Genomic DNA, 16,253 nt, shown 5'->3' on the forward strand with positions numbered 1-16,253 from the left:
GGCAAAAGAGGCATGAAAGAAAATAATTTCAGATAGAGCTGCATTTGCATCATATGCTGTATTTGGAATGACAAAAAACACCTTTGTTACTGAGAGCACCCGAGCTAGTATTTGATCTAGCTCCACAAAGCCAGATTCTATCTTGCAGTCCTAGTTTTTGCTAAAAGATTTAAGACTGAAAAACACCTAACTCAGCCCAACCAAGATAAGGCAGGCAATTGAGAAGAGAGAAAAGACTGGAGCACACAGACTATAATGGAGCAATGGTAATGGATTTCTATAAAACACATCAAAAATGATGAATGCAATGAGCAGATTAACGTGTCAAACATCAGATATGCTGCAAAATTGTGTTTACATAATGGTGTGAGTCAAGGCATGTCAAAACTGGGCTGGGTTAGAACCACAGATTGTTTGTGGTAACTGATTGTTGATATAACTGTGCTGTTAGCTTAGGATTTCATATTAAAAGTAGCTCTTTTTCTCAGCTCTTTTTATTAGCAAAAATATTTAATACCTTCTCTCAGGTTAATACAGTACAATTACAGCAACTGTTTCTTTGTTGCCTGGTATAGTTTCTTTTATGAACGTCACACTGACAGGTTGAGCTAATAAACTCACATTTATGAATCAGACCATGATGTGTCTGTAAAGATAAAGCAGCTCCAGTAAAATAGGGTGCAAAAACGTATAGGCTATCAAATATATGTTGCTGGTATGGATTGGATAAAATTGATCACAGCCTGATCCTACTCTGGAAAATTCCAAACTTTGTGAGCTGCTGCAGTACCACATTACAGAAACTTTATCTCTGGAGGGCGTGAGTCTACCTTTGATTAATCTCTGCTATTTAGGAGTACTGATCCCAGGACTTTGTGCCTGCGAGGTAACAGTGGGGCTTTTTAGTCCACCTCAGACCGATCCAGAAGCAGACCTTGATGGATAATTTTCAAGCTCCGGAACAGCTGCAATGATTTTTGAGTCTAAACTCCAGAAGCAAAGTGCACTGACAGCTCGGTGAGTGTTACGCTCATTCATTCAGGTTGAGAAGTGTGTTTGCTCAGTCAGATGTAGAAGGGTTCATGATGATGTGTAGGTGAAGGAGCAGAGACATGCCAATCACTCAGTGAACAACCTGCTTGAGAAAACACTTGTCTCAAGCTAATGCCTATTGATCACCATGAGCAAGATAAAATTGTGGGGCACGTTGGCATGAATCCACCCTAAGGAAAACAAACTATTACAGTACAACAACACACACACAGACACACACAACACAAAAACACTTTAGGTAAATCTGTGCTATTTTGGCAGCCGCATTTCTTGTATCGTGTTTAAAAAGGTGAATCTTGAGGAATGATGATGTGAAGCAGAAGAATTTCTCGAGTAAAATTTAGAACTTTAAGGACACTAAGTGCTCTTCAGGTATTATTTCTGGTCTCCGTTAGTATGGTTAAGTTTATAATCACTACTGACCTAATCTATGTACAGACAGGTCAGTGAAAATAGATTTCAGGCACACAATCAACTGAGTTGTGATCTTGACCCTCAGTTTAGGGATCTGCCCTAAATTAGATGAGACCCACCGTGGTATGAAATGCTCTGATCACCTAATGGGCAAAATCTGCTATAAATCCGCACCATTACAGTAATAGACTAACTGGACTGTAATCACAAAATGACTGTAGGTTCCCATTAAGCTGATGCAAATGAGTGGCTTTTTAATTTGATTGTCAAGTCAAATGCAATTTCTATCAACAGTGAGCAGACTGTATTTATTAGGGAATGGCAATAATGTTTTTTTTTCTTGTCACTTTGGATGTGCACTTTTTTCCTTTCTCTTGACCTTGTAAAATAGCTCTTGGTAAAAAATGAACCCTGGTACTATTTGCACTCTTCACCCGCTTTTATCATTAGACTTTAGCGATGTGACTGCTATCGTTATAAGGTTTGAGACTGAGATTCGTTATCCACACACGCACACGCACACACACGCACAGCCAGTTACACATGCACAGGTGTCTCATGAGGCCTCCTTGCAGTGTTGCACTTTCCTCTGGATATGCTCAAACAATATACACGAGCTCGAGGGGCTTGGAAGAGGGCCAGGCTCGTCTCCTCGATTTTGGGTCATAAATGCGGCCTCTGCCGAAGGACTGCAGGGCCTTTTAAAACAGGGCTCAGCTTGATTGGACACACTTCTGTTGCTCCCTCCCAACTGCTAGCAAGCCAGCTGATCAGAGAGGCAGAACAAAGCTGGTCTCTTACAAGCCAGTCCGCTCTCAACCTATCGTACAGTAAACAGGATATATTATTCCTTAAAAGAAAAAGAGTGGTTTTGCTTCGCCAGTGCTAGTAGACAATGGAAACGTATCTCTGTGAAGACAACGGCCTGGAATTTTGTACTACAATAAAAATAATCTATGGAATATGTTCAGCACGTTCTTGAGAGGAACCCAGCACCCAGCACCAGGATCGGTGATGGAAAGGAGCGAAATGGAAATCGATGGGTCAGGATAAGGTGGAAGAAGTTCAAGTGAGAGCATTCTGCATACGGCCTCGCTCACACTGGTGTTTTGAACGTCTAATTTGTCCATGAATATTACAACACGCACCATTTGGCTCATGAATATGAAATAGATGGAACCACAGGCTCTCCCCATAATCAACAGTCGACACACACATAGTCCGTCTCGAGCTCTGCGGAAGCATTTTCTCCACCGCGTTTGGCCAGTCGTGGCCGATCACAGCTTCAGCAGAATGTTAGTGCTGGTACAAACTGTCCGCGAATAACGTGTGAACACAGCATCCGTTGTCGACCAGGGATATTTTAGAGGAACGCAAGCACTCTCCCCACTCCATTTGTCTCTCCTTTCTGTCTGTCTCCTCTGCAGTCACAGACAAGTGGCTTTTGCAGTGTGTGACAGTCCCAATTCCTTACCACCAACTTTGATGATCACGGAGCAAAAATATGATTGTAATGTTTTATTTACTGCTGTTGGATAAACAGCAAGCTCACTGGAGAAACAACACTGAAACACGATGCAGAGCTGAAATGCTAATGCACCAGCAATCCCTGCCCATCCGTTTACCCCGCCTTAAGCCGGATGGCTGTGCTCCAACATGGCCATATGCCCCTTAGCCTAGCTGCTCTACGCTATATTAAATGACTCATGATACATAGTCTACATATCCTCACTACACAAGAATGAGAAACAGGAATGGGGGATACTGGTAGAGTTTGCCTGGCTCATAGCAACAGTTACCGTGAAGTAAATTGCATCCTAGTTTTGGTCTTGGTGCATTTCTGTCATTATATGTCATTATACGAGTTGTCTGTGTGATAAACTTATAGCAATATGGGATTGTGGAAATTACCAAACGCAAATTTAAGAGACTAGAGCTTTGTCTTTTTCTTTGCCCGTTTGCTTATTTTATCTGAAAAACATTCAATTTACTACCATATGTTCCCAAAGAAACGCGTGAAACTGAAATTCAGTCTCCTTTGGCATTTATCACAGAAACTGCTCACTCAGTTAATGGCGTGAACCAACCTACACAACCTTCGCATTCCTTTTGATTTTGATTTACAAGAAAACATGATCAGATATTTTCAGACCTGACTTGATGATCTAGTTGTTTACTCTGCTTACTTTTCGTGTCAGAACAGACATTGTATCTTGGCGCAAAGAAGCATTTTTACCCAATCAGATTAGAGGACTGCCATCCTTCCACCAATTTTCTTAACCGCTTATCCAGCTCAGGGTCATGAGGAGGGGGACTTGGAGCCGATCCCAGTCTTTATATCACAGGGGCTAAGAGGACTTGTTAAGTAAAATAACTGCAAAACATGTGGTAGGTACTGTAGTCAAGCAGTGCCTTCTTCCTTTACAAAATTAATTGGCTCGCGTTGTTGATCATATTCATAACTGAGGTGTGAAAACGATAAAGACTCGGGTCTCCACCTCAGCTCGTGTCACTATTTTTCCAGCACGGATAATTAAAGTCCGTACAGCGGGAGCTGGTTGGGCGAGCTTGCAGTGTTTTTGCTTCAACTGTGTAACACACATTTGCAGCGAAAGAAGCAGCTGAGAAGCACTTAGAAGTAGATTCTTGGCAATGTATCTAAAAGGTTCATATGAAGAATACTGTTTTCGCTTAACCCAAGTAGTAATAACCCGTGCACATCATTTTGTATATCGCCTAAATGCTGACAAGATGCCAGTGTTTGAGATCTCTGTGATCGCCCTGAAAAATAGAGAGTGGATAGTTTTAATTTTATCTGTCATGCATTTTGGTTTTTGTTCTTTTACATCCACACACAGGCAGAAAATTAAGGTAGACTCTCATGAAGGAGTGCACACGTAGTGTTGCTGTCAAAATGTCCTTCACTAATCTCAGTATTTTCAGAGCGGTCAGCAATGATTATATTTCGGAGATTTTTTTCCTGTATTCCTCTTTTATTGGAGGAATACAGTGAGGTCCCAATTTATTTTGGTGTCCTGGTAACTCCAAATTAAAGCCATAATGTTAAAAGAAATACACATTTTAAACATTCACTGACAAGACCAAGGAGTCCTGCAACAGATGGCACTACCCCCACAGAGCCCCGCTCTCAACATGGAGTCAGTTTGAGATTACATGAAGAGGCAAACACAACTGACATGCCCAACACTACACAGGAACCATGGAAAGTTGCTCATAACAACCTGCCTGACAACCACCTTCTGAAGCAGCTCACACAAAATACTCATTTGGATTAAGGGAGTAACCAAAGCTGCCGGTGACATTATTTCTGAGAGCACCTGTGCTATGGTTTTGGCGCATACATTTACTGCTCAGTGCTATATTTCACCGTGATTTATAGGTGGTCACCAAGAGTGGTGCTACTTGCTGCTGGTGCTGAGAAAATTTTAATCAAACCGGAGGAAAGGAGGGGCTTAATTCTAAACCACGTCAAGGTCAGACTGTCAGTTCTCTTTCCACTGAAAGTGATACAAAACATTTGTAGGATACTTGTTTTTTTTGTTGAAAATGAAAGATATTTACTAATTGCATAGTTACAATAAGCAGATTTACTACATTTAATGACAAATTTGACCAATTGCGCAGCGATATGAGCTGATATGAGCTATGCATGCACTTGTGCTGAATGTCAAAGGAACACTGGAAACACACTATTGGAATAAAAACAGCAAGAAAAATGACTGGGATGTCCCCATCTGTACTGATGTAAAAAGATTACAGGACACATGGAACGAGGAAAAGATCAAATTGTTTTACAACTATCCTTTATCCTAAGTATCCTTTGGATACTTAGCAAAGTCTTAATACATTTCATAACAAATGAAAGAGACTTTGTGTTATAATTGAGGATACAAGACACAAAGAAAAGCAACATGAGAGGCTTTTCTCTTTCCTTTCCTTTGAATGTAAAGGACAAAATGCTCTTGTCGCAAACAATGAGGTTCACCAATAATGTATTAGTGCGAGGCAACAAGGGAACATGATGTTCACCCAGCTTTGTTCAACCCTGGAAAACCGTGTTGGTGAAAAGAAGTGTTGTCGTAAAAAACAAAAGTGGTGGGATTGGTGGGGAGGGGTTGGAGAGGCAACTCCAAGCGACACAATAAACAGGCAATCTTGTCATCCCTACAAGATTCCCTTCTCAGTTTAGTAGTGTTTGACTTGGCGCCAGTTACTGGGGTTTCATTTTTGCCAATTAAGCCAATCTAGTGTATTCCAGCAACTACAATCTGAGCCTTTTGCCAAAGCATTAATGAACTAGATATTGATTTAATTCTTACACCCCCTTATTGTATCATGAATCACTGTCTGCTCCTTGTGAGTTGTAACATGAAAACCCAGGCACGCATGAATTAAGTAACGCTCAGCTATTTTCATCAAGTACATCTGAGCCAAAAGAACTGGCAGGAGATAAAATGTATATTAATATGTGGGGAATTAGATAAATAAGGGAAAGTTTGAAAGACGGAGCCGGAAAGACGAGGGTGTATTAGACATGAGAGAGATAGAGACTCATCATGACAGTCATCACTTCAGCTATTATCCCTAATTCTCCAAGGCAATATCTCAGTAAGGCGGAGTAAATTTGAGGCTGATAAGCAGACAATGAGATTTGCCCGCACTTTGAGGCAAAGCCCTTCCAAGGGCTTGCTTTCACCTCCACTTGGTCTAAACTTGATACATCAAATGGCAGAATACTCCAACGGCTCGCTTTGGTCTACTTTGGCTTCTGCTATCTAGCTGTGTTTTGAAGCATGGATCCAGGTACAAACTTGTGCGTGGGACTTGAGTCTGTCTTCTCTGACCTCTGTGATTTTCAGTCTAATTAGCACTATGAGCCAAACCACAAATTTCTTATGACATAAAACGATGGGCTCTGACTAAATACCTTTGCTTAACACAGAAGATTTTTTTGGGCTGCATCACTTTGGCCTGAGACTGAAAGATCCTGGCAACTATCAGGATGAATAACCATTAATAATCTCCAGCGGTTCAATCATAATAAACTCAGACTTTTCTTTTAGGACCAACATATGTGATTGTTTGGCTTTTTGTACAATGTGTTGACATACAGATTGCAGTGTGATGAACACTGGGGAGAAAAATGACTGATAGTGAGGCAAAGGTCTTCACTGGTGCAATACTTCATGTAGTCATACTTCATGTATTCATAGATACCATGTAGTAATAGAAAAAGCTTTTGCTTCACTTCAGGCCAGAAATATGCAGTGCATGCACTTCATATTCTCACTATGTTCCAGACTCCTCTTAGCATCATTTACTGCCAAAAATATGGCCAAAATTTACAAGATTCTAAATATTTCCACACTTTTCCCCCCTCCCATGACTCTAGTTTTTCAAATTACAGCTGCTGTCTTCTACTAAGCCTTACCTTCAAACACATCCTAGAATAGTGTTTAATATTCAGAACATAGGTTTTAGGTTGACCTAACAGTTAACTCCTTAGGGCACATGTCAAATAAGCAAAAACATAGAGTCCCTGATTTAATTTTCAGCTGGTGTCCTGATGTGTTTCTCCTTATTTATTTATTTATTTTGCTCAACCGCTTCCAATAAAGCTTCAAAAGACAAAGGAGTTAATGAATTCTTTATAGATTAGCACTAGCAATTTAAACAGATTACAACACTACATCACCTCAATCACATTAACAAATGAGTTGTTCTCTTTCTGAATACTGTATTTTATTTTATTATGTGATGATTTTCCATCTGGCTGCAAGATTATTTGCAAACTACTCGGCTGAAATGAATGAAACTTGATGGAGGAAACAGCAGTGGGGTGGCCAGGTTATGTTGGGTTGCACATCATATTTAAGCCCTAAAAAAGGCTTTTATTTTAATTTTGATGAGTGTGTCTCATAGTGCAAGAAAATCAAAAATTCCCTCTCTGAAAATATTTGTCTACTTCAATACATGCAACCACACTCATGTGGGAGTTGTCCTGATCGCCAACACCCTCCACAAGGAGGTTAAGTCACAGAAGGTCATGGCTGAAAAGGTTGACTGTTCAGCGAGCGCTGTATCAAAGCATAGTAATGGAAAGTTGAATGTGGTGGGAAAACGTGCACAAACAAGAGGTGTGACCGCAGTCACAAAAGTCAATTCAAGAACCTGGGAGAGAGTCATGACGAGTGACAGGTTCAGTTCATTGAAAGTCACCACGCACTGGTATCTTCAAGAGACAAAAGTCTGATTGCTGTACCACTCCTGAACAAGAGACAACATCAGAAGTGCGTTACGTGGGTTAAATAGTTACAGAAAGGAAGTCCTCTTGTCAGATGAAAAGTAAATTTTGTGTCTCATTTTGAAATGAAGGGCCTAGAATTCTGTAGGAAGAATGGAGAGGAACCAGTGGGAGGTTTCCGCAGTCTGTGATGAGTTGGGGCGCGATGTCATCTGCTGGTGTTGGTGGTGGTTGTTCACTGTGTTTTCTCAAGTCCAAAGTCAATGCAGCACTTCATGCTTCCATCTGCTGATAAACTTCACGAAGATGCCTGGTTCCCTCTTCCTGCAGGACTCTGCTGCTGCCCACGGGGCCGAAAATGTTTTGCTGACCATGTTGTTATTGCGCTTGATTTGCCAGCCTAGTGGGCTTCAGTAGAGCCACAGCAGTGCCACAAGCTGATTGCCTCAATGCTGCATCTCACTGATGCAGTAACTCATGGTAAAGGAACCCCAACCAAGTATAAATGAGCATAGTTTCTACGAGGTGGACATTTCTGTTTTGTAAGTCCTTCTGTGGTTGATTTTAGGAAATATTCTAATAATTCCAGATAGAGGATTTTAGATTTTTAGTAGCCCTTATCATCAAAAGTAAAACTGAAATGAGAATGAAATATTTTAGTCCATTTGGAATGACTATAGACTATTAGAAGGTTTACATTTTTTAATTTCATTTTTAAAAAGATCGACACTGAATATTGCATCAGCATCATAGAAACAGACTCTAGCACATGTTTTTACTTAACATACAAGCTGGGAACATTAACGTGTACGCTCTCTGGATTGGATTTAGTTTGGTCATCCTTAATAGCACCCATTAGAATTTGGTGCTAAATCCAATCACTTTCCTTAAAATTGCCAAAAACTTTGTAATCTTTAGAAGAAGGTGTGTCCTCTGAATACTCTTGCAGTTCATTACTATTTTAAATCTATTATCACATCTAATAACCAGTTTCAATTTCAGCAATAAAAAGGTAAAATAAAGTTACCTTTACTATGAGACATAAACACACACATAAAATCACACTCCAACAGTCTCAAGGTTTTCCAGACAAATAACATGAAGTATTCATTCAGCAGTTTTCAAGTCTGTAGAGGCCCAGATATCTTGAACAAAACTGGCCCAAATGTAGCTGGATTTTCTTAGATGTATGGTTCTCTTTCAAATTTTAATGACTACGGTTGGTCTTAAAGTTACCTGCTGTGTGCTGAGGGAGAGCTGTTTGAACAATAAAACGTTTTACGCTATGCTAACTGGTAGTGTAATAAAATACAGAGTATTAAAAAAAATTAATTTGACGAACTGGTTAATTTCATCATCTTGGGACTAGATGTGAAATAAACACACTAATGAGAACATCGCTGCAAATTCCCATAAACATCTCCAATGACTTCCAGAGTTCTGTGCTTTCTTGTAGGCTGCTGTGATGTGCCTTTACTTGATTTGTACAGAATTACATATACTTATGAAACATTTTTTTTAAAATGAATAAATAAATAAAGCAGTAAAGTAGCTGAATAAAAGCCATAATTGCCTTTAGGGCATTATTTACGGTGATTATGTATTCTTCAGCAGCAGGAGGTGGAATTCAGCTGCGTCTCATATCACAGAAAACAATGTTGACTTAAGCTTTACCTGTATATATGTAGATTGTTAGAAACCTGTAGCAGAATCTGTAAAGGTCATTATGTCATTTCGAGAAAGCGGCTCATTGCTGCTAGCAGGCAGAAACATGGTACCTGTAGCCCGAACATACTCTTTCTATCAGAGGCTCTCAATGGAGTTGATGGCTGGCTCCTGCTGCAGGCCACTGCAGACACATGGCACACAACACAGATGGTGAAATAAGGCACCGACAGCCACAGTCAAAACAATTACAACATTTGTGCCATAAGTTATGATTTTTAATTTTTTTATTTTTTGCAGGCCTCAACGCCGCCGTTCTACATAAGCCACAAGCAGCCGTAATGAGCAGGCAGTTAGTTCTACAGGCACACACGCAGATGCAGCGTCTTCATACATCACCACACTAATATTTGTTGATTTAGAAATGCAGACTTGTGAATGACACAGAGCAGGATTCGCTGAATAATCCCCTTTCTGGTGCACAAAGGCATAACTTAAGCTGCTACAGTGAATACTAAGTCTCTCTCCAGCCTGGCATGCGTTGGACTCTTTCACACCCGAGCAGTCCAACTCGCTCAGATCAGCCTTGTCTCTTGACTCGACACAAACACATGTTTTGTGGAGGTACTACTGGAAAGATACAGAGTGCAATCTATCAAAATGGAGCTGGCTGGAAGTCATTCTAATCTCCAGCCGCGACCCACTTACATATTTACGTCACACGGATACGTGCTTTAAATATACATATAGAAAAGCAAACAATCCTTCTGTATTATTTAAGATATAACACAAAGCCCTGGGGCGGACTGTGCTGTGTGTGTGTTTTTTTCACTTTACCCAGACAGGAGCTCAGCCATAAATGATTCCCATATCAAGCAGAGATATATGCAGACGGGCAAGGCGACGATATAAATTGATGAAACAACAAAACGTATTCCTCAAAAACACTGACTGACTCCATCAATTGCCAGAAGCTTAAGTGTAATGGAGAAGATAGTCATTTGAAAATGAATCAGCAATTTTTTATTTTTATTTTCTTGCCGTTGTCAAGTTAAAGAAAAAGGCTTTAAAAACAGGCATTAATCTACCGCAGTAGCTTCAGCTTCAGAGTCTTGAAAATGTCTTGAAAATGTCATGCTGAAATCAGATTGAACTTTGTGGGGTTGACCCATAACCTGAGGATTTGGGGGAATTAATTAGGAATCCTAGTTTGGATGACTGGACATTTAACATCTAAAAGACTGGAGAAAAAAAAAAGAAGACATTTATTCCACACGTGTTTGTGTGTTTTTGGGTGTGTGCGACTGGTCCTTCAAATTACTCCGTGATTAACATCCTACCATGCTTAGTGCTGCGTGTAGCAACCATGGGCAGACCCAGTTGCTCATTATTTTGGTTCCTGTGGCTTAAAGAAAAAAAACATTTAATCAGTGGATAGATTGTGGAGTTTCTGTAATGTACATTAGTTGACTTAATGAAGTTTGAAAATTGGAAAATGCAAAGAGAAAACTGTGAAACAACACAAGCGCCTGAGCAAAACAGAGACACGCGTGCCTCCGCTGTGTCCACCGTTTCCAAAAGCAAGGAGAGAAAACAAACCCCACACAGGCGAGGCAACATGATTCAACCTGCTGCAAATGTTTGTTGGGGGAGTAAGGAGGCAGCTTAGCAAAACAATATTTAAGGAGGGAAGTGACGGTGAATCTGAATCACGTAAACTCCTTATTACAAACAAGCTCTTTTATGCAGCAGGTTGGATGAGAACAAATGCATCGCTTTAACGAGGAGAGAAAAAAAAAGATCTGAGGTGGTTAGATGAGTCACCGTTCACCCTGTTTTGAACCAGTGGTTTCATGCATGCGTGACATGCATGAAAAGAAATTTATTCACCCAAGTGCTTATTTCCTACAGCGAAGGCTTCTGTCAGAGCTGCTCTGGTGACTGGTCTTGGCATGCTTTATGTCCATTTGGTCCCTTAGTAGGCAGGTAAATGCCAGAACTGACAATGCTTGTCGGGGTGATCATATTTCTCGTGCTTTGGGTGTTTCTGGCCTCATAACCGAGGAATACACAAGGTGATAAACCCAAATCTGCAGGACAACCTAAGACACCCCCCCCATTCATTGCTTTCGAGCACTGAAACCAAACACAGCACTACAGCTTTTCCCATAGAAATGATGCTGACCATCTTTAAGGTTCATATGAACTTCTGGTGGGAAATACTCACAACTCTCCAGCTGAGCTTCAGGTTTCCTTTTTTTTCAGAAACTAAGAGCTCACTGTTACTCCTCAGGTGGCCCAATGCCCTATTGAGACACTTACTTGTTTGTGGCCTTAATTTTAGCACTTACAGCACACTCCAATAACAGGGTATCTCCAGATTTCACAAACAGAACTACACATGGAGGAACTTGAATTTTAAAACTGTAAAACAACTGTTGCAAATCACTTAGAAAGGAGTACGGTATGTATATATATATTTAAAGTATAGAGGGCAAACTGTATACTCTACAATAACCCAGATTTCAAAATAGTTGGGAACGCTGTTTGAAGAACAGATGGGAAAAGAAAGGAGGGATTTGGAAATCATCTGAACCCCATTTGACTGGCAATAGTAAAACATGACATGTCAAATATTGAAACTGAGAAATATTAAAAATGGCAGGAGAGATTTCAAATTTCAGATTAAAAAAAAATGCTGTCGATGAATGTGGTGTTGTTTCATCTACAACGCCAAGTTAAAACTGGAATTTACAAAGAAAAAAAAACTTGTACTGAATGAACAAATACCATCACAATCAAGTTGCGATGGCATGGTTAATGTGCACATCTGGAAATGCATTTTAGCAGTGAAGGATACATACAGGTGTTAGAGCAACATATGCCTTCTAGGACAGTTCTTGCTTAATTCAGCAATACAATGTCAAACCCCATTCTTCAAATGTAATAGTTGCACAGCTCTGTATTCCAGGTGCTAAACAGGGCGAACTGCATTCCTGTGGCTCACTGAAAACAACTAACAAATTATGAAATGGAAAAATACAACAAAGAAAGAAACACTTTGCTTTCAAAACTTTAGTAACTTTAAGAAAATGGGTGACAGAAAAAAAAATTAACATTTGCCTGACCCATGTTTCTTGCAACGAGGTAGTTGCATTGTAATGATTTCAAGACATGACATGTTGTCTTTATGCTAAGTATAGGTGTTCCTTTTTGCTTATACTTCAACACTGAGTCAACTTTCTGGTAAGCAGGTTTGTATAAACTACATGCTGGGAAGTACACTTGCAACAACCTGACTCTTTAGCAACCTACTGATCATAAAGAACAACTGCACCAGTGCTTACCAGAAAAGCCTATTTAAGTGTCTACTCGTGAAAAATGTTACATCAAACAACAGCACATATGAGGTATCGTATAATGGGAAGGCTCTGCCTATATGTGCATGCAAATTTGTGTTAACCAACCCTGAATCACAGACTCATTCACACTCAGCCCGTGTCCTTCATTTTACAGGCATGCTGTAAAATCGCCAGAAGTGAATGTGGATGAGTGTAGTTGAGAGGGAACCGGTTCAGGTTTAAGTGGACTGCTTTTAGCTGATGCCTGCACCAACAATGCCAGCTCCATGTGCCTATTTCAACCAACACACATGTATTTTCAGCATCAGGGCATTTTCAGCACCTCCCACTGATGGACAGCTCCTATTCAATTTGCTTTCTCTTTGAAGACTGCATTACTAAAGCTACTTAAACCCAACAAGTCCTTCAAGATTTGACAGCTTAGATTTTAAAATGCTGCTCTATACTTTCTCTGACCTGCTCAGGCTGTGTTAGGGGGAGAATCAAAACCTATTTTCTGCTCGAGCTGTATCACTCACGAGTTGCTTGGTTTGAGATACACTGGGTCACCAGTATAAGCACAGGGAAAAGAACAAAAAACATAAACGAGCATATTTTATACAATAAAGCATGACTCAAACCTCCAACTCAAAGCGCCCTTCGACTGGACCAGCCAGCCCACCTGGCCAATCCGGCGCCCTTTTTGCTGCAAACGTGTATGCTGAGAATACCTGAACTGAATTTGAATTACCATATGACGTCGGCCTTTTTCTAGCTTTAATGTCCTATTGGCAACGGAGACTACACAGACTCACGGTGTCTACCGAGCGCTCAAACACACGATTTGGTGCATCAGTTACCCCCACATCTCCTCAACCCCCTTTCCTATCTATCTTTATCCCTCTCTCTATATAGCCCATATGTCTCACACACACAGACACACACACAAATCCAGAACGCACACAATCGCTCACACCCGAAAGAGAATGCGACAGCTACCGTAACCCATAGAGAAAGAAAGAAAAGAAGGACGTATGAAAGAATATTTAAAAAGTAGCTTTCCTTACATTGAAGTCTGCCAGCAAACCAAATTGCGGGTTAAATGGCGATGGGAGATTAGTCTACATGGGGATGCACAGCACCACATCACACCAAACGGGCTGTATTGGAGTGAATTCAGTGAAATACTTACGCATTTTCTCGAATAAAAGAAATTGAGGTTGATCGAATGAAAAAGCAGCAGGGCCCTGGTCCCCGTTTTCAAGATTTGCAGTACGACCGAGGCACAAATCTCCATGTGAAAGGGATTAGAGGCTGCTGCAGTCCGCGTCTTTTCTCGATCACAAGTCAAAATGTTCGCCAGCGAAAAATGCCAAACATTCAGAAAGAGTTGCGTGGATCTGCGGTGCGGCTACCATTCCCTCGGATGCAACGAGCGCCAATGAGCGAGCGGGGGAAAAACGCTCAAGAGGACCAGCAGTAGCCCCCTGGACTTGAAGGTATTCCTCTGGACTTGAGAGGAGGAAATCCTGCAGAGTTTTAGATGGTCAAGTCCGAATAGGCCCCCTCTTCCTCTCCAGACGAGTCACAGTCCAAAACTGACTCCCACCGGTGGTTTCCTCTTTGAAAATCGCCAAACCAAATTCGACCAAAAGAGAGAGGGGGGGGGGGGGGGGGGGAGAGAGAAAGGGGGGAAACGCACAAAAGAGAGAGAGAGAGAGAGAGAGAGAGAGAGAGAGAGAGAGAAAAGAAAAAAGTGGACTGATTCTTACAGATATGCCTGTTTGGCTGTGAATTTTTAATAAAGATGAACAAAACCAGTGGAAACACCTGACAGTTAACAATTACCCATTTAAAGCGTTGCTGATAAGGTCAGCGCAGAACGAACGGGGTGCAGAACCGTCCTACAAAAAAAAAAAGAAAAAAGAAAAAAGAAAACCTGAGGACGCCTATTGGATAAAATTAAGGATATCCGTCCCACCGCGACCATCACAGGCGTCGCATCAGGACAAATGGGTTGTCATAGGCTCCTCTAAGAGCATATGGCATACAGTATTCTCTATTAAGTCAAATGGGAAGATTCTACAGGGTGCTATTCCCCCCTCCCCACATACACACACACAGCAACCCGGCGCATTGATTACATAAGCGCAGCTATTAGTAATAATTCCGCTTGTCAGGGAGCATGTGTCCGATCCGGGTGGTGAGACAGCACCAACATCCTCCGTGTGTTGCAAATAAAGCGCCTTTTTTTTTTTCTTGCCCACCGTCTCCTAATGGTCCCCCCGCTCGCTGCAGTCCATGACTGGAATAGTGAGCACGTTGAGTTCACGGTCTCCAGGCACAGATCTGGCTCGCGCGCGTGCGTGTGAGCGAATCACGTGTGTGCGCGTGTAGCTAGGCTACTAAGTGTATGCAGGTGCGGGCACGTGTGGGCGAGAGCGTGTTCCCAAAAATCGCCTAGGGACCACTTTAACTTTGACCACTTTGCCTGCGCGTCCATCTGCCCATTTAAATCACACAGCGGTCGTTAATTATCAGGGATCAATAGCATTAACGCAAGCCCAGGTCTAATGTCTCCGTGTACGTGTGTGTGTTTGTGTGTCTCTGCGTGTGTGTGTGTGTGTGTGTGTGTGTGTGTGTGTGTGTGTGTGCGCGCGTCGGTACGCGCACGTGTGATTCAGTTGTTGATGAGGTAGCCTATGGTTGCCACCTACAGGCGTTATGCTCTATTCAGTCATCCAAAACGGTCTGCATCCACAAATAAACCCACATTCAACCGTTCAACATGTGCACATCCTACCAGCTTTCTTCCACATAAAAAGTGCAGAAAGAATCTGAATTGACCACCATGTTAAAGTCAGTACACATATCTACACACACACATATATATCTTTTCATCATTCCCATCAATGTCATCTTCTTACTGATTTACTGAGTCCTAACTGCCAATAGTGATAAGATGAAATATAGGCTAGGATAGTAGGCAAGGAGCTTTAGTGACTTTCAGACCTACAGACAGACAGAAGTGAGTGTGGTTTCATTTGATCTGAGATGAACTGCCTGTCTCATTAGATGACATAATGAACCACAAGTCAGCTACGTGACAGAGCGGCTCCTGGTCACTGAAGCCAGGCTGTTTTATGAGATTGAGAAAGACAGGGAGAGAGAGAGAGAGAGAGGGAGAAAGAACAAAGATGAATATAAATTAGTCATAATGGTATTGTATTACATGTTGTTTTGATCACACAACAAATCGAATGAGAGCTGTGAGAGAATCTATGTTTAAAGTAAATAGTGACAGCTTATCTACAGAGAGGTGGTGGTGGTGGTTGCGGGGGAAAAACATGGATGCATTTTTAAAGAAACACAAAACAGTGACACTTTCATAAAGCATAACTGAACGGCTTGATGGGTATGAAAATGAGGTGAATTGTGTGCTACGGTCTTCACTGTCAGCACATCAAAAGAGTAACTAAAAGGGATTTTGGACTGGTATTTTAGGCATTGCTCTC

General features: G+C 41.3%; 1 protein-coding gene across 1 annotated transcript in view; it reads right to left on the reverse strand.

Annotated features, from left to right (window-relative positions):
- The window catches only part of lrrc4cb (leucine rich repeat containing 4C, genome duplicate b), a 46,612-nt gene extending 31,545 nt beyond the window's left edge, over positions 1 to 15,067 (reverse strand). The window contains exons 1-2 of the mRNA XM_085460283.1: positions 14,587 to 15,067; positions 13,931 to 14,359 (exon numbers count right to left, since the gene is read on the reverse strand). The gene's annotated coding sequence lies outside the window, so the exon portion shown is untranslated. The remainder of the gene's footprint in view (positions 1 to 13,930; positions 14,360 to 14,586) is intronic.
- Between the last annotated feature and the right edge of the window lie 1,186 nt (positions 15,068 to 16,253).

Source organism: Copadichromis virginalis, linkage group LG1 (assembly GCF_057382275.1).
Source record: "Copadichromis virginalis isolate Kocher_CV1m ecotype Utaka linkage group LG1, C_Virginalis_male_GT1.1, whole genome shotgun sequence".
Classification (NCBI taxonomy): Eukaryota; Metazoa; Chordata; class Actinopteri; order Cichliformes; family Cichlidae; genus Copadichromis; species Copadichromis virginalis.